Source organism: Teleopsis dalmanni, chromosome 2, assembly GCF_002237135.1.
Source record: "Teleopsis dalmanni isolate 2A chromosome 2, ASM223713v2, whole genome shotgun sequence".
NCBI classification, from domain to species: domain Eukaryota; kingdom Metazoa; phylum Arthropoda; class Insecta; order Diptera; family Diopsidae; genus Teleopsis; species Teleopsis dalmanni.
The window spans coordinates 198,838,314-198,865,081 of NC_051847.1; positions in this window are offsets into that span (position 1 = coordinate 198,838,314).

Genomic DNA, 26,768 nt, shown 5'->3' on the forward strand with positions numbered 1-26,768 from the left:
CAATTTCTAACCACAATTAATTTTTCGGAAAACTTTAGACCGCAACAAATTTTCAATCAAATGGTGTGTATGAATTTGTTGCAAAATTTTGTATTTCATTTTGATGCCACAGAACACATTAATGCTGCACATATTCACATAATTGATAAAATCTGTATAATTTTTAATCGAAATAAAATTTTGCACAAATTTTCGAACCAAATCTCATCAATTCATGAAATTGTTGGAAAAGAAATTTTTCCTATGACTGCCACTGCCACTGCAACAGTGCATTGCATTTATTGCATTCAGGGAAGCTTAACATTGGCAATATCGTAAACAATCCGACCAACTGCAACAGCAATTTACCACAGCTGCAAATTATTTGCAACACCTTCAATGAAATAATTTTTGGGAATAATTTTCATAGGAAAACCTCTAACTTTGCCACAGTCTTTGAGAAACATAAATATGCTGTAGTAAGTGTGAAGCCACCAGGCACTTGAATTTCTGCACTAAACAAACTTTTATGCAGCCAACATGGGGAAGTGCACTTCAAAGATATACAATCTACAAAATAGTCGTAGTCGCATTGAGTAAAACTTTGCAAAACACAAAGGAGATGAGTCGAGAAAATTCATACTTGGGAGCGGGTTGCCTCATCCGCCACATAAAAATAATGATGGACAATAAGCAGAATTGGAATTGCAAGTCAACGCAAATTGTGAAATAAATAATTTATATTGTGAATAAATGTGAATAAAGGTGGATAAATATAGTAGTATACAGTATGTAGTAGTATATATGTTTTTGAAACTTCCAGTTTCATATTCTTTAATCTATATACATAAAAACAAGGACTTGTTGCTTACTATTTAGAGTCTAAATATTAATTTGTATAAGAGTCCTTTGGGTGTTATTCTTTGTGGGCTAGTGAAGATTGGAAGAAGTTGACTACAGCTCCATCAACAGTGAGTTTGAATGCTTATGTGTACGATCAACATATTTCCTTATACTTATGGATGACCATTCTTTAAGTAAGAGAAGTCAGAGCAATTTTTTGCAGTTTATGGTTAGTTATATACAACTGTTGATTTGTCTTTTCCCATCTTATATTATCTTATCCTATCCATATCTCACATTAAGTTTCTCAACACAGAAAGAATTTAACAAATGTTTGTATAAAGTTAAGTATGTGCCAAGATTCTTCTTTGTTCCGAATGATTACCTAAAACTTCCCGTCTACTTAGCTCATTTCCCACTCTAATGCCGAAAATATCCTTATGTCGGGGAAACGTGAGTAGAGAAATGTTGAACTGCAATGAATCAAAAATCGTTCAGAATGTAAATTGGATTAAACCTAAGAACTATAAAGCAGCTTTATTCTATTATATTATATATTCTTTTTTAATATATGTAGTATCTTTTAGTAGATTCTGTACTAGCTATAGATTCTCTAATAGCATCACCTCTATCTGAAATACACTGCAATGAGCAGGAAACCTGTAAGAAATAGGGTTTTCCAGGTATTCCGATAAAAATCCAATGTCCACACCATTAATTTTTTTTGGACTTCAGTAAAAATTGTTAGACCCAACCCTAATGAGGGATCTCACGACAGCAGGTGTTCTGTCTCTAGTTGATAATTCGATATTAAGTTTTTTCTAAACATTAAGTAAAAAGAGATTTAATTAATTTTTTAAGATGGCCAGTAAAGATTAAGAGTGGAAGAGCTGTAAAATAGCTTTAAGTCAAAAAGTAGACGATGTTTACTTATATGTTGAAGAAATAATATAATTTTATTTTTCTTTTAGTTTGGAACATAAAGAACTGTAAATGAAATACCCTATAAAATACCTATTTAAAATTTTACATTTTAAATGTTATTCATTATTTGCTTTAACATTTTGTTCTGAATTGCAGAATCTGTTATTTGCAGAACATCTTCACAGAACTCGTGTATTGCACACTATTATTTATGTTAAGTTTTAAAGTTGGGAAAAAAAACCATGTTTGCTTAATGTTCGGCAAATAAAAAGAAAATATGGCGCACAATGTTTTATGCAGCAAGCAAATAGCAGCCAACGAAGTTAATTTATGTCCAATATGATAACAACAACAACAACAACATACACTATTCGCAATGTGCCTTTGCGATGTAAAAACTCACGATCAGCAGAGTTTCTCTGCGACTGCTGCGGTGTGGGTTCAAGCTCGAACAACAGTGTTAGCCACTGTTTAAGCTTTTAAACATGGAATTTTTAGACAAATAAACATGCTTGCTTGCATTTGTATTGGTTTTCCAATTAAACAAGCTTCACGCTGAACACAAATAAACACATGCAGTGCCTGCCCCCCTTTGTGGTAGTCTCTATGTCTGGAAATTTTGTATAATGATTACAGTAGTTCGGTTAATGTTTTGTACGTAAAATCAACTTCCACATGAATATGTTGCTTGAACAAAACGAGTGTGTGTGTGTGGGTGTGTGCTCATATGAAAATGTGATTAGAATTTGCATTTCTATATATATGAGTAGAGCATAAGTTTGTTTTTTTTTTTTGTTGTTTGTGTGTGAGTGTACACTTTAATGGTAGTTACTTACGTACAAAAGTCAGCTTTGTAAATTTAACCATATATGACACCGAGTTTATTTGTAAGGCTCTGTCGGTAGTATGTGTGTGAGTGTATGTGTGCGAGAGTAACGGTGTGTTGCGGGCATATGTATGGGTGTGGTTGACCAACATGTCAATGTTTGGCATTTCAGCACGTTCTGTTAATAGACCAGAATTTGCAGCAGATTTAAAGGATTATTACGTTGTGTACAGAAAAGTTACACAAACCATGTTACGTCGAGTAGCTGCTGCCTGTACGAATACACAATAATAACACAAAAACACAAAAACACAATAACACAAAATCAGAAATTAAATTTCACTTGCAGAAATTGAATTTGTATTATTTTATTTTTGAATCCTGGCTCTATTGGTTTGCATTTTGGAGCACATGTTTTCTATGGTCAGCTACATATTTTCCAATATTTTCTTTCTATTCTATTCTATTTTATTCTTGTTTTCCAATAGCCTTATTTTCATAAAATTTTAATTAAAACTCGAAATTTATAACGTTTGCTCTTAGCTGAGGTTGAAATTTATGCATTTCCAAATGAAAACTATAATTCTGGTGTACAAAATAGATCCACAGTTGCATTACGTAGTACTGAAAATTCCACAAAATTGTATTCACTTTACTTTTAAATAGAAAATGCATTTACTTGTTATTCCTACTGTGAAATAAATTTTTTCCAATTTAATTCTGTTCGTTACAGTTTTACTAAAGTATATTCCTCAGTTATACAATAGAACCTTTGCAGTCCCGAAATTCTTTTTTTTCTGTAAAATAAACCAGAGGAATGAATTCATTTGTTACAAAAGAAGATATTGTATTTTAGTTATGTTAAGAGGTTTACTCGTAATGATTTTCAGTTTTTGATGTTGATATTACTCAATGCAGAGCGTTACCTAATTGAATGTCACCAATGCTGGAGATGCACAGGTTGGGCTCAGGAAAAAATATTACACCCCCTAACATTTACCTCCGCTTCAAATACATAAAACATTTCCTAATTAAAAATCATAAATGCAGGTGATGATTCCTTGGATTCAGGAAGGATACTCTCTCCCCCTTCTCACAATATTTAACATTACCTTATTAAGTAACATCAATGCATGGTTGATTCCTTAGATGCAGGAAGTATCCTCTCTTCCCATTCCTGCAACATATAGCATTACCTGATTAAGTATCATCAATGCGGAGATAATTCCTTGACCTTGTGTGTACAATTACACTATGATTTTTCGATAATTTCCCGAGATACTATATGAAAGAAAAGAAAAGTCTCCCCCTAAAAAATTTTCAGTGGAAGCACCCTCAAAAGTTCCTACACATTGCTTGAGTTATATATATCAGTTCATAATATACTTTCATTTGTAACAATACTTTTACAGCTCATCTACTTAACCCCAGGAAAACTTCTATATCAGAACTAGTTAACACACTAAATATCTTGAATCTCTGTTATGAGCAGCTCCTAATCTATTGAATATCCTTTCATTTGGAAAAACACTTTTACAGCTCATCTGTTGAACTTAAAGAAAAGATTTATAGCAGCATTCGTTGACACATAAAGTATCTTAAATAAAATTTGTGCTCTCTATTTTTATAAGATTTTTTTAGAAAGGTTTCGAAAAGTAGTAAACTACAACAACAAAAATTCTTTTTATATTATTTTAATTAATTAAACTTTTGGCTGACCATAAAGCTGTTTCGAATACTGCCAAACATACATCGTCAGTGGTTTTGGATTTATTTGTTGTGTTTAATTATTTGTAAATTATTTTTTGAGACTGCAAGAGACTGCAAGAACTCTCATCGAGTTCTATAAGCATTTATCTCGCATATAAAACGGCTGTTCAAAATACCCTAAATAGTTCTTCCATACTATTGAACTCAAATATCAGTTTTTAAACCAACATTAAGCAACTTTCAGGGTTAAATCTTGTCAAATAGATAGTTTGTATATATTTGGTTGTACAAGCCACGCTCTCACAGAAGTTTTTTTGTTCTAATACTTAGATCCTCTAACTTTTTTATAGTGTGTTTCGCACATAAACAGGTATCTTCGTTAGGTCAGGTTTTATTGGTCTTTTGGGCGATGCTATTCTTAAGTAGTAAGCTACATATAGGTATTAGTATTGTTATTATTTTTATATTTTTAATTATATTATGTTCCCTATTCATTGATTTAAAAAATTACAAGTAACATGACCAAACTATAATAAAAAAAGAATAGAATCTTGGTATACGCGTTATAGTTGGCAGGTAACTGGTGATATATATTCCGTTATGAATTTTTCTGGGCTGTATATAGTAATAAAAACTTTATGGTATATGACTAAGCAGAAAAATATGTAATAATATAATGATTGATTTCTTTATTGCATTGGTAGTCATTTCAAACTTCTGAGCTCTGTGCTTTTTAACCCATTTTAAAAACCCTATCGACTAATCCGGTTCTGAAAAACAGGTTTTAAAGTGATTTCCTGAAAATTTTAGAACTTATACAATGTATAATGAAACATACCTTAGATTTTTAAAAAGGATTCTAATCACTTACACTTTCTGTTGCATAATGATTTAAAGGAAGTCCTAATGGTAAGCAGTAAAATCATAAGTGCCCAGTAAAAAAGGGAATGGCATATACAATATATGTAAGCGAACCCCAACTAATTTTCCATAAATATGTAAATAATTTAAAATAATGTTTCAAGTAGTTTTAATAAATTTCTTTGTATTTCATATCAGTAGCTGTTCTTCGTGCTCTCATATCTACCATAAGCAATAAGCAACTATGCAACTATGCTGTATTGGTATATAAATTAATTTTTCCATTACCATTAAAATCTTTTATTATCAAATTATTTATCCCTCATTCATATTCCAAAAATAAAATAGAAACGGTTTACCTAACTTCTAATTGTTCCAAACCTTTACCAACATATTAGGTATTTGCCTTGTGAGCAGTTGGCAAATATTGAAAATTCGTACAATATTTTAAATGGTTTATCTTCACTTAGCCAAAGTACCATGCATACCAGCACAAACTTTTCCAATTGCCATAAAACACTCATAGATTGCATCTCCTTAACTATTTCCGCTCGTTTAAGTATTACCGTGTTATGATTAGTTCCGAACCCATTAGAATTCCTAAACAAAGTTTGCATATAAAATCGAAAACACATCTCCATCTCCGTCTCCACACTGAGATGGATCCACTTTGAGATACGAGTGTACAGATGTACAGATGTACAGCTGTACGGCTTAGGGTCGTAGGTTTTTGTGTAGGAAAGGTATAGTGCCGTGTTATGGCTAAAGGAGTGTGTGCAAGTGTGTGGTGTCATAATCATTTTCCCATTTAAATTGAATTTATATTGCAAATTTTTGTCTTACTTCTGCCGTTGCTGCTGCTGTTGCTTTTTACCAAATTTCATAATCATAAACTTTTTCTAGTTTTAGCCCAATTTCGTTGAAAGCTGGCTTACTACTCTCGTGCAATTTGCACACTTTGGATTGCTTCGAATTGACTCGGCTTGGCTGGATCCTTGGATGGCTTAGCTCGTATTGCCATTTTCAATAAGTTAAATTGTTGATGCTGACTTCAAAGCTAATCTCGTTACCTCCCTGTTGCCGTTATGGGTGCTCTTATGTTCTGGGGTTGGATGATTTCTGTTTTCGTTTGGCTTTCGAGTATTTTGCATTAAATTGAGTTATGGGAATTGTTTTATTTTGCATCTTTCACGTTTCTAAGTTTTTGCCATTCTGTATGTTTTATTTTATTTCTGGCTTTCAAAATTGCCAATATGAACTTCTTTTGCTTTTAATCATATTTTTGCAATACTTCTGGGGATTTTGTTGGCAATTAAAAGTTATGTGCGAATAAGTGCTTTCAGTGTTTGCCATTTGGTTTGAGTATCTCATAGATATTTTTCTGGAAATATAGTAGTAGTAATTACAAATGTTTCAACTTGTTTTTCATATTTACAAAGTATATCGATTATAAAACAATTTCTGCGTGTTAAATTTGCATTTATCATGTAAGAAGTCAAAAGAATATTACTAAAACTATTTGACATAAATAATAAATACTTTTCTCGAGCAATCAGGCACCTACATATTTCGAAATACTTTAGGGATTTACATGAAACATAATAAAAATGACATTTTATAATTTAGGATTTTAATAAATATTTATTTTAATTTGTCGTATAATTTGAAAATATGAAATTGCTGACTTTATAAATATTTATGTTATGTGTTTCTAGTAAAAGTCAGATTTCTCCACATAAGAAGTTCCAATTAAAATTAAAAGTTTAGGAATATTACAATAGACATTTAAAATAAGTTGTTAGTAATATTAGTGTTAGTAATACTTGTCTTAATTTTCATTATTAATAAATTAAAAATATCAAATAAATGAGAACATTAAAAGGTAGTAACAGAATTTGGGAATACATTATTTTTTAATTGAATTTACTTTACATATTATAGATTTATCTTAACACATTCAATACAATTTTATTTTATTTCATTTGCTTATTTTATTTCAAAACTCCTTATTCTAAGAAAATAATTTCTTAAAACTTTACTGCAGTGAAAGGTTCACAGTTTTGAACAGCCCCACCGCTGTGAATAGGCCCGAACGCTATGAACAGCCCCACCGCAGTAATTAACTTCACCGCTGTGAACAGCTCCACCGCAGTGTACATCCCTACCGTTGTTAAGTGCTTCACCGCTCACCGGAACTTCACAGTGATTAGCTCGACTGCTGTGATCAGCTCGACTGCTGGGATCAGCTTAACTGCTTTAATCAGTTAAACTCCTGTGATCAGCTCTATCGTTGTGAAGAGTTCCATCGTTGCAAACAGCTCCACCACTGTGAACAGCTCCACCACTGTAAACAGCTTCACCGTTTTTAACGGGGTCACCGGAGACAGGGCAATGTATTAAGATCTTTAGACCTTAAGGTTTAGAGCCATACTTAATGCGCCATAGTTCCAATACACACACGATGAGTGATGACCAGTAGGACTTTCCAAGAATAAATTAATGAATAGAAATAATAATTACAGAATATATCTGTATCTGTACCACTTCTTTATAAAATGCTGATCAGAGTATGGATTAAGTTTTTAAATTATGCAAAAACGTTATTATAAATATATTATCTATATTTAATTTAAAGGTTTGAGGCAATACAGTGATTATATCAGTTTTCACTGTGTTTGATATATATGCAATTTTATATGTCTGGAATTTTCATGGTGAGATGTGGTCGTGTATATTTTCAAGCGACCAGTTAATGTCAGTTAATGTCAGTAAAAGATTTTAATACCTTGAAAGTATAGCGCATCCAGAAGGAGGGTTCTGTTTCGAACGACTGTTACGTATATCGTCGTAAAATTTATGATTAGAAGTTCAACACTATTTATAAGTTATTGAAGCAAATTTTTGCAACAAGTATTATTTAAGAGCTTTCATTATTTATGTTATGCTGTTAATATATTGAAAAATAACATATAAATTATTTATAGAACTGTACTAGTCTGTTCTATAAATATATATGTTATATAAATTGTGTATATCTAAGACTTATTTGAAGGGGTGCCAATGTAAAGAAAACTAAGCTATTTTGAACAACTCCTTGGTAGTTTAATGGAGCATTGACTGTCAGTAATTATTGAAAGTAACAATTATTCTAATTGCATTCACGTAATTGTTTATTAAATTCTGTTAAGAACTCCCTACACATCTACAGAATCACAAGATATTTTAATAAAATTGTTCTAAGTTAAAGTATTTCTATTGAAGCCATCAAATATCTCACAAATACGACTGTATCTGTAGCAACAAAAGCACTTTGATTTAATTGAAAAATATATCTTGAGGAATTTAAATTTTAAATATTCCCGCCATACAGCAAAAACGGCAGTTGCGTGGAGGTGCAGGGTAGAGAGCAAGGACTGATTTGATGTTGCATGCCAGCATCTGCAGTAACATCAGAGCAGCGCAACGCAACACAACGCAATGCAACGCAACTAAAACTCAATGAAAAAACATTTTGTTTGCTTACAATTGCAATCGCGATTGCTTGCGTTGTTTGCGTTTCTTGCGTTACATGTAGTAGTGGTTGTGTGCGATTAAGATTGCCTGCCAGCCTGTTTGGGTGCCTGCATGCATGTGACTATGCGTATGCGTTTAACTGCTGGCGTTTATGCCTGCGTTTAAGGAGTGCACGAGCGTTTTTGCGTTTGTACGTAGACTGCGAGCTTTGCTTGTATTTTTTTTTTTCATGAAATTTTTTTTGAAAACGCATTTTTGTTTAACTTCAAATTCACATCCAAAAAATACTCTTATTTCTATTTATTTTTTTTATTTATGTTCAAAAAAATACACTTTGTTCTTTAAAATTTATTGTACAGTTTTGCTAATGCTTGAAACGTGAATTGCATAGAGGAAGTATGACTACAGAGCGTCTGCAGACAGTTTTTCTGCTACATGACGGCACTACAACGCCCCCAAAATCGAGTTGAGCAAGAGAACAATGAAAAAAATTTCATACAAGAAAAATAATCAAAATGAAAACAAAAATATGTATTTTTTTCAAACCCTGGAAGTACAAAGGAATGACGTAGCAACGCAAAACTATTTTAGGAAAAAAAATATTTTTTCAATTTTTTTTTATTTTTTTATTTCACATAATATTTAAGTAAATTTATTGCATTTGAAATGGTGGCAGCCGGTAGTCAAGAACTAGCAATGCACATGCAAAAATTCAGATTCTTTGCTATATGTTCAACGCAGCCAGATTTGCCTAATTAATGAGGAACAGCAGTGACAGAATGAGTTTTGGGAAAACATGCAAGTAAACAGACAGAAAGACGGACGGACATGCAGACATTTAGGTTATGTTTCAGTTTGGTAGAAAGAGGAATATAATTATTAAATTTATTTTTTTGGAAAGTGGAAAAACTAAATATGTTAATAAAAGTAATGATGTAGAAGAATTTATTGTAAATATTTAAAGTCATTAAAGGATCGGTGTAAGAAAAATTTGAAAATGTCCTATATTTTCTATATTTGTGTCAGAAATCTATTGCTATATATGAATTTACATGTGTAGCAATGGAACAGTTATAGGATAGACGGTGACTGCTAAGAAGTTCCTGCGATAAAGCTGTTGCATACGAGTCTTCAGAAGTTATGAACTAATATTATCATATGAGGATAAAAAAATCTACTTCGTGAAGGGGTAAGAAGGAGAAGTCATTATTGTATTTTTACAATCTCTCTTAAAATTGAAAAAAAAAAAACAACTGAAGTGCAACATTCGTAATAATCCATAGTAAGTTTCACAACATTGGTATTTTCGAATCTCTAGGATAGGTTGAGACTATTCACTAGTCTGCTGGATCAAGACAAAAAGAGCTCAACAGTAAATTATGGAGAAAAACTCGGCATCATCCATTAACGTATTCAATAAGGAAGTAAATGGGATAGACGACACTTGCTGAAATTGTGAGCGAAGTAACATTTTGTAAGATCTCATTATGAAAGATGGGCTTTTGCCTCATGTAAATGTGATACATCAATCGTGTATCATGAAGTCTGATATTGAAACTGATTTCTGATTTCTAATTTGATGACATATTATAGCAATCAGACATTATTTATTTCAATAAAAATAAACGTTTTTTAAAAATTGATTCTTCTATCCCACTTAGTACCCCCGTTTATGCTATTATAAATTGAAATCATAAATTTAAGGGACTATTTCATGCATAACACTTGAAAATCGGGACTGAAAAAATATGCGAAAGATAGAATCATCACTGAATCTTCATTTTGATCATGATTGGTTGGTTGGTTGTGAGGGCAGTTTAGCAGATATCTTTCGCAAAAGGAATAAATAACTCAATCCTGTCGTATAAATAATTTGATAGAACTTACTGTTAAAAAGAAAGGCTTCCTTATAAACCTTTTCTTTCGGGAAGTCAAAGCTAGGTAGTCACATAGAAAATGTTTAGTTGATTATTTTCCCATAAGTTACCATAACTGCTATAATTAGTACTAATTATATTTAATCATTTTTATAATATTATAGTGTTATAATTATTATAATTATTATATTATAGTATAGTATATGTAGTATTAGTATTATAGTATAGTAGTATTATTATAGTACAATAATAATTAATAATTGTAATTATTACTATAATTAGAACGTACTTCTATGTATGGGTTCCAATACATTAATGAGAGAATTGCGGTAAGCTTTGTAGTATTTCCGTTATCTTTTCCATGGGTTCCATTCGTGAATCCATGATATTAATTTGGTAAACCAAAGATGTAGTATTTCTTGGGTATATATGAAGAAATTTGTAAAGTATTTAATATTTGTAACGATGTTTTGTAAAGTGCATATAACTTTTTTTTTGAAAAAAGGAACTTGAAACTGATCCTAAACACACAAAAAAAAACCATTCGGGGAAAGCTACAGTTTCAGGTGAGAGTAAAGAACTGCTTTAAAATACACAGCTGAGTGGAGGTGTTCCGGTTATCAACTCAAAACTTATACTACCAACATACTTCTTCCCTTGTTTCTGGCTGAAATGTTCAAGAGTATGCATCGAGCTTTGAAAAATAATATTTCAACTGAAACTCCTAGCAAGTCTTGCAACTAAAACCATTGACTTTATTCTTGAAGTTTTGCAAATTATAATCGTTTCCTAGAAATTTACATCTTACTGTAATTTAAATCTTTTTAATTAAAGGTAATATTAAATACATTTCAAGAAATTCATTTCTAGAAAATAAAAGCTATGAAGACAAAAATAACTTTAATTAGAAAGCACGTAAACAACATTTCAGTTCATTTAATGACTCCCACTGTGCAAATATAAGCAAATAATTAAAAAATATTGCCATTCCATAAAAGAAAAGAATTAATTTTCTAAAAAGAATATAAAATAAATAAAAATTTTAAAATCTATTTTTACCATTAAATCCAAGGAAATCTTATACATTTTATATAACATTTGCGCTTTTGAAATAATTTTTTTTTTCTCATTCGAATAAAATTTTTGACAATTTGGCGTAATATGCAAATTGTGTGCTGAATTAATTAGAATTTCCTTAATGAAAATGAGTTTCTATGAAAATTTCCGAAATAGAAAACATTTACCGGTGACACACAAAAATCTTTATGATTTTGCGACCCCAATTTGTGGGTTCAGTGGCGCATACCGAACGCGACCAGCTGCCAAACACACTCCCAGTCACATATGCAAATTTCATATACGGAGTTTCGTATAGTATTTCATTAATTTTGGGGAAAGTTCATTTGGAAAAGCGACCAAACATTTTGCTTTTGTCAACGCATTGATATTTTAATGAAACTATTAAGAAAATATGTGCGAAATTGTTGCATACTTCGAGGCGCGAAAGAATATTTTAACGCATTAGTAACCCTCATTAGTGGATTTGTTTTAATTAAGAGACATGTGTGCATGTTTTAGCTTTCGAATAAAATTTTCTTTTATATAAAACTGTTTTATATGGAAATGATTTCTGCAATTATATATCGAAAGGATAATGGATTTATTTAATGAAAATTGTTTAACATAAAACATTAAAACATTAGGGAATTGGAAACAACCCAAAAGGGTTCGGAAAATGTAGGAAGTTTCAATAATTTACATTTACTGACAAAATATTTACATGAAGAATCATTATTAGTATTTTTATGTTGAATAATGAAGTTTCTCTTTTGGATAGAAAAATAGTTAATTATTGAGCAAATTATTGATAATAATAAATATTTTATTAAGTCAATTTTTGAAATAAATAACCTTTAATATATGCAAAAACTGTTATGAATATCTGAATATCTGGCATTAGAATTTGAATACTTCCAAAATCGACAGTTCCTGTAGTAGAACGAAGTGTCCTGCAGCAGAACCAAGTGTCAGTACCACACTTCCAAAAGGGACAATACAAACAAATTTATGCACGTTACAATAAGAACAATAAAAGAATCTGAATAACAGAAATCAATTTAATCAGTATCTAATAGATTAAGGTAGGTTTATAGGACGTGTTCTGCTATCGCTTTCAGCACTTGCACACAGAGATAAGTATTGCTCATTATGATGTACTCAAAGTTACCTGAAAAAGGCAAGTTATTCTTAACATTCTTGTCTTCTGGGATTGATATTTTTAATACATTTGGTCTTTCAGATGAAATGAAGCAAATGCGACAAGAAGAGTTGATTTCTAAGACCTTGAACTTCCTTAGTTTGGTGTTTCGAACACATCTCCAAGATATTCATTTGTTAGATTACATCAGTACTTGGGGTAAGGATACAAAGAGCCGACATGTTTTAAGCACTCCTCTTATAAATATTGTTGCTGTACATAAAAAACTCTTGCTCACTTTTACCTATTTGCATTTTTATCAAGCCCTGTCTTAACCTCAATATATAGAAACATATTTTTGTCAGCGGTGACAATTGCATATCTGTTCTTACCTTTAGAAACATGGAATACAAATTTTATTGAAGAGCCGACGGTCAATATCTTTTACATGTGATGAAAACAGTTTATTTAAGTTGACAACAAATATGCTAGTAGGTTTGTCGTTATAAAATATTTGAATTTATTTTAATCACTAGTATCTAATTGGTCACGTTTCTATTAAAAAGTTCCATTCAGAATTGTGCTCTCTTTCAAAAACTCTAATAATTGCAGATTATATGCAATATCGACTGAAACATCCCCCTATCATCCCCCTATCCCCTATCTGTACCCTAGCCTTATATTGCTAGGGTAGGAGTTTGGTATCTCAATATATCAATCATTGAACCAATTAAGGTTTATGGTCTTGATTGAGAAGATTTTATAAAGTTACTTAAACCAATTACTTGAATTTCCTCAGTTTGTAGAACACAACTATCTCTTAGGATAGCATGACATATCACAGAGGTCGCTGTTCATCATTGTCCCTTGTAGAAATAATTTAAATCTAGCGAACAAAATGCATTTAATGTATAATTTAGTGCTTAATCTTCTAGTATAATATATTTTGTTAATAATATTACATCATATATATCTCTCTATATCTCTACCAATTTCCTTAATTTATTTCCAACAATTTAAGTCCAAAAGACCTGAAGTATTTTTAAAACTCTAATGTGCGTAACCAAAGTTTTATGTAAACTCTCTGATATCAGAGTCAGTTAACATTGGTGTAAAAAAAAATATACGCCCATATAATGACACATATACACTGAAATTAACATGCAAATACACATACACACACATGTTTAAGTAAGGATACAATTTAACTGGAGCATAAACAGTTTAAGTCTCCACTGTAATCAGGATTCACAAGGGCGCCATTAATATCACTTTTAGTTATTTTTCTGCTTGTTAATGTTATACTACTTTTGCTTCTGCTTCTTGTTTTATTGTTGTTGGTGTTGTTGTTTATATATTATTTGTTTTTATTTTGTTGAAGTTCATGTGTTTGTTCTTTAACCCATTTAATGCAAGTGAATGGATTAATACATTCTCAAAAAAAGTAACAACAACAAGGACATAAAGGACAGTCAGAGTTTCAGTGTTGCAGTTTTGCAATTTTGCCACTTTTTGTAACACTGCTATTTGCCATTGGCATTTTGGCAGTAAACGGCAGTAAACGGCAGTAAGCGGCAGTAAGCGACAGTAAGGATCAGTAAGGAGCAGTAAGGAGTGCAATGAGTGCAATAAGCAAAATAAGTAGCAAATACATAATACAAAACATAAAGGAAGAGAAAAATTAAAATAATGTGCTACGTCGTAAAATGTCAGCGCAGGATATGAAATGAATTTTCGTGGATTTACGGATAATAAAATAATATTTTTCTTCCTGACTCCTTTCAAAATGAACTTGTAAGTATATGCATTGTAACACAAACACAAATGCATATATATGCATACAGGCGGCAAGCATGCATATAACAACGTGCATCCTTGTGCGTCCTTTGGTTGAGGCAGGCATTGTAAAGTTTTATTGCCAACTTGCAGTTTCTTTTAGCTGGCGAAAGTAGGTGATAGTTCACATAAACAGTCTATAAGTATGATATGTTTAATAAAACTGGGCATTCAGCCAGTGATGTCCTTAATGTCCTTAATGTCCTTACAATGGTTTGTTGTTTGGTTTGCGACTACAAGGGACGGTTATGTGCCTTGCTTTCATGCTGATGTTTATAATATGCGGCAAGGATGTGTGTCGCCTTACATTGTGTAAATTAATTTTTTATGTGACGTAGCACATTTAATTCGATAAGATTTTTTAAATTGTGTGCAAAAGTTAATGTAAGACCAACACCATTTTTTTTTGTTTGAGAAAATGTCAACAGAAAGCGAATTGAATGTAAGCTATTTTTTTTTTTTGTTATTTTAAAGAAAGCCAACGTGTGGAATGTTTTTGTTTATTAATGAGAAGAGAAGTGAAATAGTCCTTACTAATAATAATAATTCATAAAGAATAGAACCCTGAAATTATTTGCGAAAACTGACAGACTTAACAACACAGGCTCCTCGGGGAGGCATGCAAATCTGAGGTCAATTACTGCTTACCTAGTTAAGTGATAAACAATAATTCAGTCAAGGCGTAAAGTGGGGTTTTGAAGATATTTTCATCACTTTCAGTGTAAAAATATTCCTTAAAATCTTCAGATCAAGCAATTTTCAAATATTTTGTCACTTCCCGGAAAGTCATTAACTTAAATATTTATTTCTAAATCTCAGAATGGTTACAGGCTAATCGGGGAGGCATGCAGATCTGAGGTCAATTATTGCTTAGTCTGATGAAGTGATAAACAACAATCCAGTCAAGGCGTAAAGTGGGGTTTTGAAGATAGCTTGAGTTAATAAAGAGTAAAAATGCTCAAGTGCACTGGCTTATATAGCTTCAACATAAATAAATAACAAACTTTTTAATTTCATTGTAATGCATATGAAAATATAACAAAGGGACATTATTTGTGCTGCAGTTAGCTGGCACTTTAACCAAACCTCTTCTTTTTCTTTTCTTATATTTTTCTTCCAGTGAAGCATAGGGCCTTCAAACTAAACCTACTCCATTTGAACGTTATGAAGATTTTGATTTAAAGGATACGCAAAACAATTATTGACTTTATTCTTACATGTTTTCTTAACTAATATGCGAGAATATTACCATAAAAGCCGAAACTTCTTACAACCAAAATATATACTATTATATTGTCTAGTGAAAACAATATTTCATATTTAACAAAATAGCTTTTCTTCCCTTTGCACACGCCAACATCAACACACAGGATTATAAATTGCCTTCACGTTTCTCATCAACATCCGATTAAGGTTTGGGAAAACGGATTTGTAGCCGTAATTGCATTAGAACCAAGTAATTAATATGCTGAAATATGCATATAAATGAATAAATAATAAATTAAAACATTATTGCTGACATTCGAATAAAGATGCATTACTTACGGTATTAGTTATTATCCTTGGGGAATATGTGACAAATTTAATTGCACGCAAGCCATGCAGCATTCATCAATCAATTTGCAATATTCCAACATCCATAAAGACTACGAAACAAGCATAAATTAATGAAATTAAATTGCAGAAATGCATTAAAAATTTTTGGAATTTTGACATCCGTATCGGTAACTCTAAATTTCATTGCTACTGGAAAAAAAAAGATACAAGCGAAGAGACTTTCTAAGGGTGCAAAATAAAAAAAAGGTTTTCTTCTTCTCTGGGTACCGCAAATAAGCCTATTAAGGTGGGTAGAATTATTAGTGCGGGTGCTATATTATAATAATAAATATGCGTAAGGATGCACATATACATCACATACATACACTCGCACAAACAAATACACGTACATACATATCATCTACGATTCCCTAGTAGAATCTGTTGCAAATGTAACGTTGCGTGGTGTCCTTTTTATTATTTATGATAATGTTGCGCCATTCATTTGGTTTATTGTGCTAATGTGCCGCAATTAAGATTAAGAAGATGATTTTTTCCTGTGTCCTTGCCCTGTAGGCGGAAACGAACAAATGTTAAAGTATATTACATTTGGCCAAACAACATTTCATAATAGTCAACGGCAATAAAAGCAACAATAACATCAACAGAATACAACAAACAACAAACAGCCAACAAGTATCTTTAATATTAAAAACCAAAACCAAAAATAAAAATGGATATGGAAATGGAAATGGGAATGGTAATGGTAATGGCAATAAGAAAAGGACCTTGCATTTACCCAGTATGAGTAAATAAGCGCTCATAAGGACAACAGGATGTTTGCTTTAATGCTGCTCTTTTTGCTGTCGATTGTAAATCGTGAAATGATTGCATTCACACTTTGTGATTCTCGAAATTTAAGTAAATTTCATTTAAACAATAGCAGCAACACATTAACTCGTATGTACGAGTATTTAAGTATTTATGCATGTACATCTCATTATATATCTGATTTAATCCTGTAAATATTTCTTTCAGTAATGCAATTACAATGGAAATTATTATAAAGCCATAAAGGCCATAAAAAGGACATTCAGTAAATGGGTGAGGAGATCATAGCAATATTGTTTATAAATGATGTCACTTTGATGCTAAATATATATGATGATAAATATATATTTACATATAGATATAATACAATGAAGAATATTCATGTCGCTATGAACGACAATATAAGAGTCCTTGCTTGTTTAAAATATACAAAAAAACTCAAACAATGTCCTTTTCATATACTAATTTTCATGAAAATAATATAAAAAAATTTAGATCGGATTATTATAATATTGTATAATTAGTATATAGAATATAAAATTGACGCTAACAATAGAATGATGTAAGCTAAAATATTTAATTTCTGGCATTATAATTGTTTAGATTATATCAGATTAGTTTCGATTTTAAAGGGGTTTAGAACTTGTCCTTGCATCCTTTAAGTATTATTGTAACAAATCCACTTTAGATTCATACATAAATAGCAGTTAAAAACGCCATTATGTCCTTTGGAGAGATGTTGCCTAATTCCATTATAAGTAGATAAGTACCGTTGATAAGTACCGAAGTCTGAGACTGGAGAGACTATGACAGTGACATAGCATGCGATCTGCTGTTTCCTCTTCTTCGTCATAAAATGTGCAGTTATCGTCTTATTACACCTAGGTGATAGGTAATACCTAGGTGTTCAGTGATAAACCCTGTAATAAGTGGGATGCCTATTCTGTTCAGCATTAGAAGCTCCCTCGTTCTGGCTTTTTATCGATTCGGCAGGATTTCTTTAGCTTCTCTACATACAATTGCATTATCTCAATCAGTCAGAGCTGTTCTTTACAGTCATTCATTAGTTTTAATACAGTTATTTACGAAAGAATTTAAGGTTTAAAAGAAAAAAACTAAAAAAGTATAAAAATAACTAAGTAAGTAAAAAAAGCACTAACTGGCTTATGTACATTTAAAGTCTACTTTTGGATAGATTAAGGCATTTCACTATAAAAGTCAGTTTAATTGTAGAGCCTTCAGAATCTCATATTTGGATATATGTCAACAAATAACGCCTATCCCCCACTTCAATAGAAGATGAAGGTCTGCCGCCACAAAAACTAACCTAACCAGTTTTACTGGTTTGACCTAATCGGTCAAGGTTGAGACCAACGCAGGTTGGCATCTTTGATGGGACAATGGTGGTGGCTAAATTTACAAGGGAAGAATAGCTATATTCGTTTAATTTCATTAGGTATAAAGTTGCGCTCTTCAACCGAGTAGTCTGATTCAAAAAACAGAAAAGCTGTTAGAAAGGATTCGGTTTCTTTCTTTCAAAACTATGTATGTTAGAACGTATCGAATTGGTACTGGAACTGCTTCTATAATGAAAACACAGTTGTTAATCAGTGCAAATGGTTTCATTCTTTTTCAAAGTATTCGCCCTGACAATTAATACATTTTTGGAAACAATTTTGAAAACAGTTTTGCCACTCTGAATTTGGTATCTCCAAAACAAGGGTTTTAACGGCATATTCGGGTGAAGAAAAACCCTCGGCATGCATATATTGATTAATATTTGGGAACAAGGTGAAGTCATTGGGTGGCGAGCCGGGACTATAAGGTGGACTGTTTTTTGAGGTGATGTGGGAGCTGGCATTTTTGTGATGGTGGATGATCTTTCTTCGACGTTTGGATTTTCTCAATTCTCCGATGATTCGGACAAATAAATAATTTTGTACAACTCAGAATTGAATATTCTTAATTATGTATGTGGTACAGTGGGGACATGAACAGTTTTTTAAAAATAAAGGCGACTGTTGGATGTTAGAATTTACTTCGTCCGGTGACAACTTTTGTCGTGTTTCGCTGTCTTTGGAAGACCCAAATAGTGAAATGCTGTTTTATTTCGGGCTCATAGACTTAGATCAATTACTTTGTGTGATGGTATGATGTTGTAGAGATGTTTTGAGTTACCTCGGTCGTATACTTTCAGTATTTCCTTGCACAAATCAACATAAATTTTTTTTGAGCGATTGTCAAATTATGGGGAATCCGATGGGAACAAATTGAATATATGCTGGTCCCACAAATGTATAAGGATTAACATTTTTGAATGGTTGCATATTTTTATAGAAAATAATTGAATAAAACAATATATTGAGATATGTATTAATTTATTTATTATATATCTAACTATACAACTTCTTGAATTAAATTCATATTAACGGTTTTAATGATAAAATTTAAAATTTTTAAAGTAATTAACGGTTCGTGATGATCAGAAGGAAATTACAATTCACAATACTTAACATCCTCGAAATAATTTTTGTCATCAATATCGCATTCAATTACCTCAGTCTTTCACGCAAATGAACAGAATTGTTGATGTAGATTTTGATGGGAGAAAAATGAGAAACACAAAAAATTGAATCTGAAAGCTTGTCAATTATTATGCAACACCAGTGTACACGTAATATCACTGTTGTTCGCTGTTCACTGTTCCTGTACTCTTCCCGATTTGTGTCTCTGTGCTTTCGTTTGTGTAAATTAAATTTCACGATTGATTTTTATCACGTAAAATCAGCGTTGAGCACTTTCGACAATAAAAGTGAAATTAAAAGTACAATCCATAAACCAATAAATAATTTCATTTCGTTACATATCCGGCATAGCAAACCGAGTTACCAGGCACCAGGCACCAGGCACCATGTACCAGTCAGCAGTCAGCAGTTACCAGTAAGGAGCAACAGTACTGCTGACACAGGCAAACCAAAAACGGATGCGACAATCAGTGAGCGGTGAAACGTGCTAGAATACAGCACAATACAGTAAAGTCACTAAAAATAAAAAAAAAAAACAAAAATATATATTTGTAAAAAATGAAGTAAGCTCTTATAAAAAAAGAAGAAAATAAAATATATATGAAATAAAATAAAGTGAATGCAAAATAAGTAAAAGATAATATAAGGCAATGCAATGAGATGAAGTAAATAAGAGAAGGGATCGATTTTTACACACATAAGACAATTTAATAGTGCATTACTTATACTCGTATGCAGTTGCAAGCACAAAATTGTTTAAAAAAAGTGCTGTAGTGTAGCACAAAACCAAAGAATAAAAAAACTTTTCATGAAAGAAAAGTGAAGTTTATTGTTGTAAGAAAGAATGTCACAACAATTTTACAACAAAATGATTTTCATTTTACATGACCTTACTACATTGTAATTCCTTCATATACGAACATACCAATAAACCCATATTCATCCCTGCACTGATATCCGAAAGTGACTTTAAATATGATAAGAGTGCAAATTTTTATGCATATATAAATAAGTTAATTCATACACTTGCACATATCCACCCGATGGATATGTCCTCTTCCATATACCCGAGTATTTATATATCCCATTGGATGCTGGAAAAAAAATCATAAATTTCAGTGAAAAATATGTGAACAATTCATTTTTCTTTGAGTTCACGTCATACCAAACGTTTGCAACTGTTATGTGTGTGCACGCCTTTGTATCTGCGTGTTTTGATTGACACATGCCATTGTAGTGTCCTGACAGGATTTTTGTATTTAAATATAAACAAGGAAAAAATATTGGAAAAAGTAAATAAAATCAATACAAATGCCATAAAGTGAAATTCCTTGCATTTCGTGTGCGAGCATTGGCTGCGGTACGTTTGAATTGCAAAAACGCTGAAAAAACGCTGAAAGAACGCTGAAAAAACGTCGTCCAATACCAATTCATGCAAAAAATATCATCGGTGAAGCCAAAATGGATGGATATGGGATATTGCGCCTTGTTTATGCCTTGTTCGTTCCGTGATAAATGATTGTCATAAATAAAAAGTCCTACCTTCCGTAGGATATTGGTACTTAAGGCACGAAGCGGCTTTTTATCGCTAAATTTAAAAAGTCGTTAATCAAATTTCGACTCTGCACTTTGATGGAAAATGTTCATTTAAAAGAAATTTTATAAATATTTAAATAAAATTATTCTTTTACTCAGAAATATATTAAAATCAGAATTAAAAATATTTTTTAACCTTTTTTTTTGTTCTGTGACATTTATCAGTTTAAAGGTTACAAAAACTTTCAACCTTATCTTGCCACCCAAATTGAGTATCATCGCTTGTAACTATATATTTACACATAAATATATAAAGTACAACTTTATTTAATTCTGCGAAGAAAGAAGAAAATATATAAAGAAACTCTGAGACTTTAAGCTTCTTTTTATAACACTGTGATTATTCGATAATTTCTTGCACTGGCGAAAGACACTAACCGCACAGGTCATGCTTTCTTACGAAGGCTAGAAACCACTATGTTGAGAAGTTTCTGATGTCACACGGTTACATGGGTTACTTAGAATTTTTTTTTTTGGTTCGAAACAGGTAATCACAGGAAATGTAAATAAAATATTTTGTTTTGCTTGAGTAAGAGATAATATTCTGTCAAAGTAGACACACTCACCATAACTAAATAGTAGTATAGAATACGATATCGAGTTAGTTAAACGAAGTTATTAAAAGCGTTAAGATTAAAATTTCTTTTACATGCTCCTTAAAAAAGATTAAAGGAGCAACTATTAAGTTATTGAAAGAATTTCTGCTTAAATGACAGATGGCACTACGCTACCAATGTATGTAGGATTTTAGTACCAACGACACTTAATTGGATTTGAAACTATTTCTATATAAGCATGTTTTGCCTTCGTATTCGATTATGAGTGTTAATATACTAAGATTATTCTAGATTGGAACAGTTTTCCGCTGCAAAGCTTCAATCAGCGTTAATAATAGACTTTTGTAGTGCCATCACTACATCACTACATGCTAACCAGGCTTAACATAAAGGGGTTCTGAACACACTCCGTATTTCAGTACGATGCGACGATAAACGCTTCCCTGAAATTCCAAAAAACTTAATCGGTATTAATGGTAGCTATACGTTTAGATATAGAACGCTAAGTTGTTATTTGGATCACACCATTTACTTATAAAATGCGACTGTACATCGAATGAAAATAATCACTGCAGTCATTCTATCCACGTAACTTTGGGTTTTAATTACAACCACCACGATACCTCTTATTAAAGAGGTCAACCTTAATTAGAAATGTAGCTGAATCTGTGGAATCTGACCCCCGTCGTACCAGGTTTACACCTTTGATCGCGTGCTGTAAGTGAAACTTTTTCATTGCGATTTATACTTCAAACGGTATCCAGTGATGTCTATTGGAATATTTTAACTCCCTGCCTACCTGATCAATATTGTTTCAAAGTTAGTTATACCAATTTGTTAATATAATTTTATAATGGCCCTTTTAACTCACAAGTCCTTTATCCGTGGAATGTACAACCACATTGAGAAACATTTCCTAATGGTTTGTAGCCTTTCAGCATCCATATAATAGTATTATTTTGATTTTGCGCTAGTTAAAGTAGCTAACTGGTTTCAGTTACTACACTGACTTTAAAAAGTTAAAAAAAAATCTGCTTTAAAACCATTAAAATTTTTGTTTTATTCCAAATGGAAAATTATATATTCCGAAGTGATTGGAGAACGGTTTTGTATTGTTGAGGAATGTGCGATGATGGTTTGGAGTATTTTCTAGTGAAAATCCTTCTACGTAATGTTCATGTTTATCATAAAAGAAAATATTCAAATGTTTTTTTATTTAGTTTAAACACAAGTCGTTTTTATATAATAAAACTAATTTATTTTAGTACGTCACGAAGAAGCAGAAGTGAGATCTAATCTTTTTGTGTCCATATTCGGTCTCAAAAATCGCTTTTCTGTATAGTGTTTGCGTATGAAAACTATTTACCGACAATTTCATTTGTTAACCTCTCAAAATTTTAATCTCGGTATCTATAATTAGTAGTCTCAAGGAAGTCTTATCTCTCAGTTAAGATTTAAAAGATTAGTATCTCAAAACCCATGATATTATCATTAAAAAAAGTTTTAACAATTCACGTTTAATAATTTTGATTATAAATATTGCGAAACTTTAGACAGAACTTTACGAAGCAATTGGAATAAAATAATCTTCAAATACTAGATTAAGATAGTTTAATTTTCGATGAAAATCTAAAGAAAATATAGTGTACAAAGTGATTGTACGATTAGATTAGCCCTGGACTGAATTTTCGTCCTTACAAAACAGGTAACCGAATCGATGATAAAGCTACTACCTTTATTTAGGTAGTCGTACTTTTACAGCTTGAAAAAGTGGTACTATCAGAACTTAAAAAACTAATCCACAGAAACAATTTAAGAATTTTTTAAGTTCGATATATTCTCTCAAGTTTTGAATAACTAAGTTAAATTTTTAGCTAGTTCCACAGAGTTCATATTATATGTTAAATGACAAATCACTCCATTTGACTTGTCGATTTATGTTTTAGATCTTCAGTAATTCATAAATCAAATTAATTGATTTTTTCTCATTTCATTTTTTTATGATCAAATAAATTTTGAGGACAGCAGCTAATAATCAGGCTATATAATTTATGGGTATTAATAAATATTGTCCTTATTTGTCAAGGTGGTTGTGTTAATAGAAAACAAACATATTTATTAAAGGGGAAGGGGAAAAATCTAGATAAATTGCACAATCCTCTGAATCGGCTTAAGTGCAATGCTCATAAAAAATACAAAAAAAGAGGAATATGTTTTTTAGGGGTGTTAACATTCCAATCTGACATACGTTGGTGCATTAAAGGTTTCACGGATTAACAGAACAAACAATAATTTTCATGGATTGCAAGAAGATGACTTTTTTATTAATGCAATTTTTACTTAACATAAATAATAAAACACACTGCATGGCCAATTCGAGGAAGTACAAAAGCCAGGAGGAAAACACACCAAAAAGATTGCAGTTTGTTTGCAAATTTAATATAATAACTTTGGCCAATAAATACGTCGATCCCACACGCAAAATAACAACAACGCAACCATACACAATAATAAATACAATTACAAAAATAAACAACAATAATTAAAAAAACAACAACTAATGCATAGAATATAACAGCTGCAATTGTTTTTGTAAGCAAATACTAATAAGAAACGCTATTGTAGAGTTTTGTTGCTACGCGAATTTGCTTTTGTGCATTCGTATGTGTGTTGGTTTTTGTTGTACGTTGCACCTTTGCTTATGCCCACAGTCGTCTTTATTTCTGTGTGCGTACATGTGTCATCAACAAAAAAGCAAGAGTGACGAAAATAAATAATGGTGCTGATGTTGCTGACCATAAAAATCACCACAAATGTTGTTGTTGCAATGAAGCATGCATAATACTTTTAACACCGAAGAACCTGACATGGTAATGCGTTTATTGTAATTTTTTGCAAATTCTTTTTTTTGTTTTTGTTTTTACTTACGTTTACTGTACTTTATTTCGTTGAATGTTTTTGTTTTTGTTTTTGCTGTTCTGTTATTTGTTTGTTTAATTTTTCTGCGTTTCTGTGATTGCAATTGCTTTACTTGTGTTGCTTTTGTGGGCTCGTGTCGGTGACGTGTATGCTGGGATTTTCCCATTGCCACCACTGTCATTGTTTATTTGTCGCTTGCGTTTGTTTGTTTATTTACATTTGCACTCTTTGACCGGTTTCACGTAATGTCGCGTAAGCCACCAAAGACCACAGCTGAAGTAAATTGCCTTCATTAAACACAAAAATTTACATTCGTAAGGTGACCAAAATTGAGTGAACCTTAAATATTTGCTTTCAATTAAAAACAATTGCAATTTAATTAGCAGTGATGTGGTGAGTTTTACATTTGAATTATTATAGTTGAATTATATATTGGTATTTAATAAATGACAATGACAAGATGAACCGAGTAGCTGAAGATTAACTCCGTGTTTACACTGACTAAACTTTAGTAAGATTTTTATGTTGAAATGTATGTATGCATTATCTCTAAATTTTGTTTCTAAACAAAAATTTTTATGAATTATTTTAATAAAATTATGTCATAATATTTAATAATATGCAAATGGTAAGAAGATTGGACGGAACCTACGTTATTTAAACTTTGACAAACTTTTTGTGTTCGAATGAAAGTAACCCACGCAGAGGAACTGCGCACTCCTCATAAACCTGACTGCAGGAAAAAGAAACCATAATACATTCTCTGTGAATGCCAGACTTTGGCGTTCAGAAGATATAGGTGCTTAGGAAGATACTTCTTTGATAGTTTATCATACTGTTCATTGGTAAAGACGAAAGATCTATTAAATTATCTAAATTCAGCGGGATGAATTTAGTCTCTACTCTTCTATATTAGGGTTCTAGTGAACTATAACAACAAACATTAATTTTATATTATTTTAACTAATTGACTTTTTGGCTGACCATGCAGCTGTTTCGAGTATTGCTCATTATCAATGGCCTAAGAAATAATTCTTGTTGTTATAAATAATTTTTTGTTACTACAAGTACAAGGAATCGAACTCGTGTCCTGCCAAAATTGAAGCTCAGAATTAGCGCAGCTTAAGCAACTGACCCAAAGCTGTACTTGACTTTTATGTTCGCATATTTTTCTGGAGTTTTGTTATTTTGCTGTGAAAGTTTTATAAACAAATTATTTTTGGAAGAATTGGAATAGCAAAGAAAAAAAACATAATAATTTATTGAAATTTGGCCCAGTTCTTATCATCTTATCTGAAAATCTTAACTGGAAATATTCGAATTTCTTTTTAAGCGATGACTAATTGTGTTTTTCCACAAGTAGCCAAGGCTGCATAAACTTTTAATGCTTAAGTTCCAGGTTTTTTTTTGTCACTTTTTATTTCTTAATGATAATAACCAAAACTAAATTTTTGTTCTTGTCTTTTCTTTGCTATTCGAATTCTTCAAACTTTTATAATAGCTTGTTTGTCGTCATAAGAAGACGTCGACAAAAATAATTTACTTTAAACAATTATTTTTAATTAAAATAAGACAAGAGCAATACACGTACAGTAGCTTCTTTAACTTATTTGAATAATTTTTACCACTAAATGGACTTATTTTTTTTAAAAAAAAGTTTTTTTTTTGTGTATTATTTATTTTATTAAATACGCAATTCCACTTACTAAACTTATAATAGTTAAAATTTAAAAAGGCAAAAATGTTTTGACTTAGCCCACCTCACTGAAATGCAATCACTAAAAAGTATTTGGCAACTAAACGAAAAAAAGAGTTCCCTATAGGAAAGGCATGTTTTGGTAGCAAAAAATAACCATTCAATGCAAAAAGAAAGCAAATAATCGGCTCGCAAAACTGGCAAATCTAAAGTCTTTCATTTTACGTGCTTTTCGCACGCCTTTTTCTACAGCAAATAAAAAAAATGATAAACGTTACACATCGGGTACGATTTAATGCAATACAATAAAAAAATATAAATGAATCCTAAAAAAAAAATTAAATAAAATAAAATAAAATAAAGTAATCAAAAACTGTTGGCATTTAAATCGGATAAACGCCACAAATCATGTTTTGTGTTGATGACTTACCAACTTATGCGCTGCTAACGTGTAAAACGCAGCGAACAGCTTCGACAATAGCTGTGGTTCACGTCTACCACTGTACTGTGCCTAAGCACAGTCGGCATTGTTGTCAGCGTAT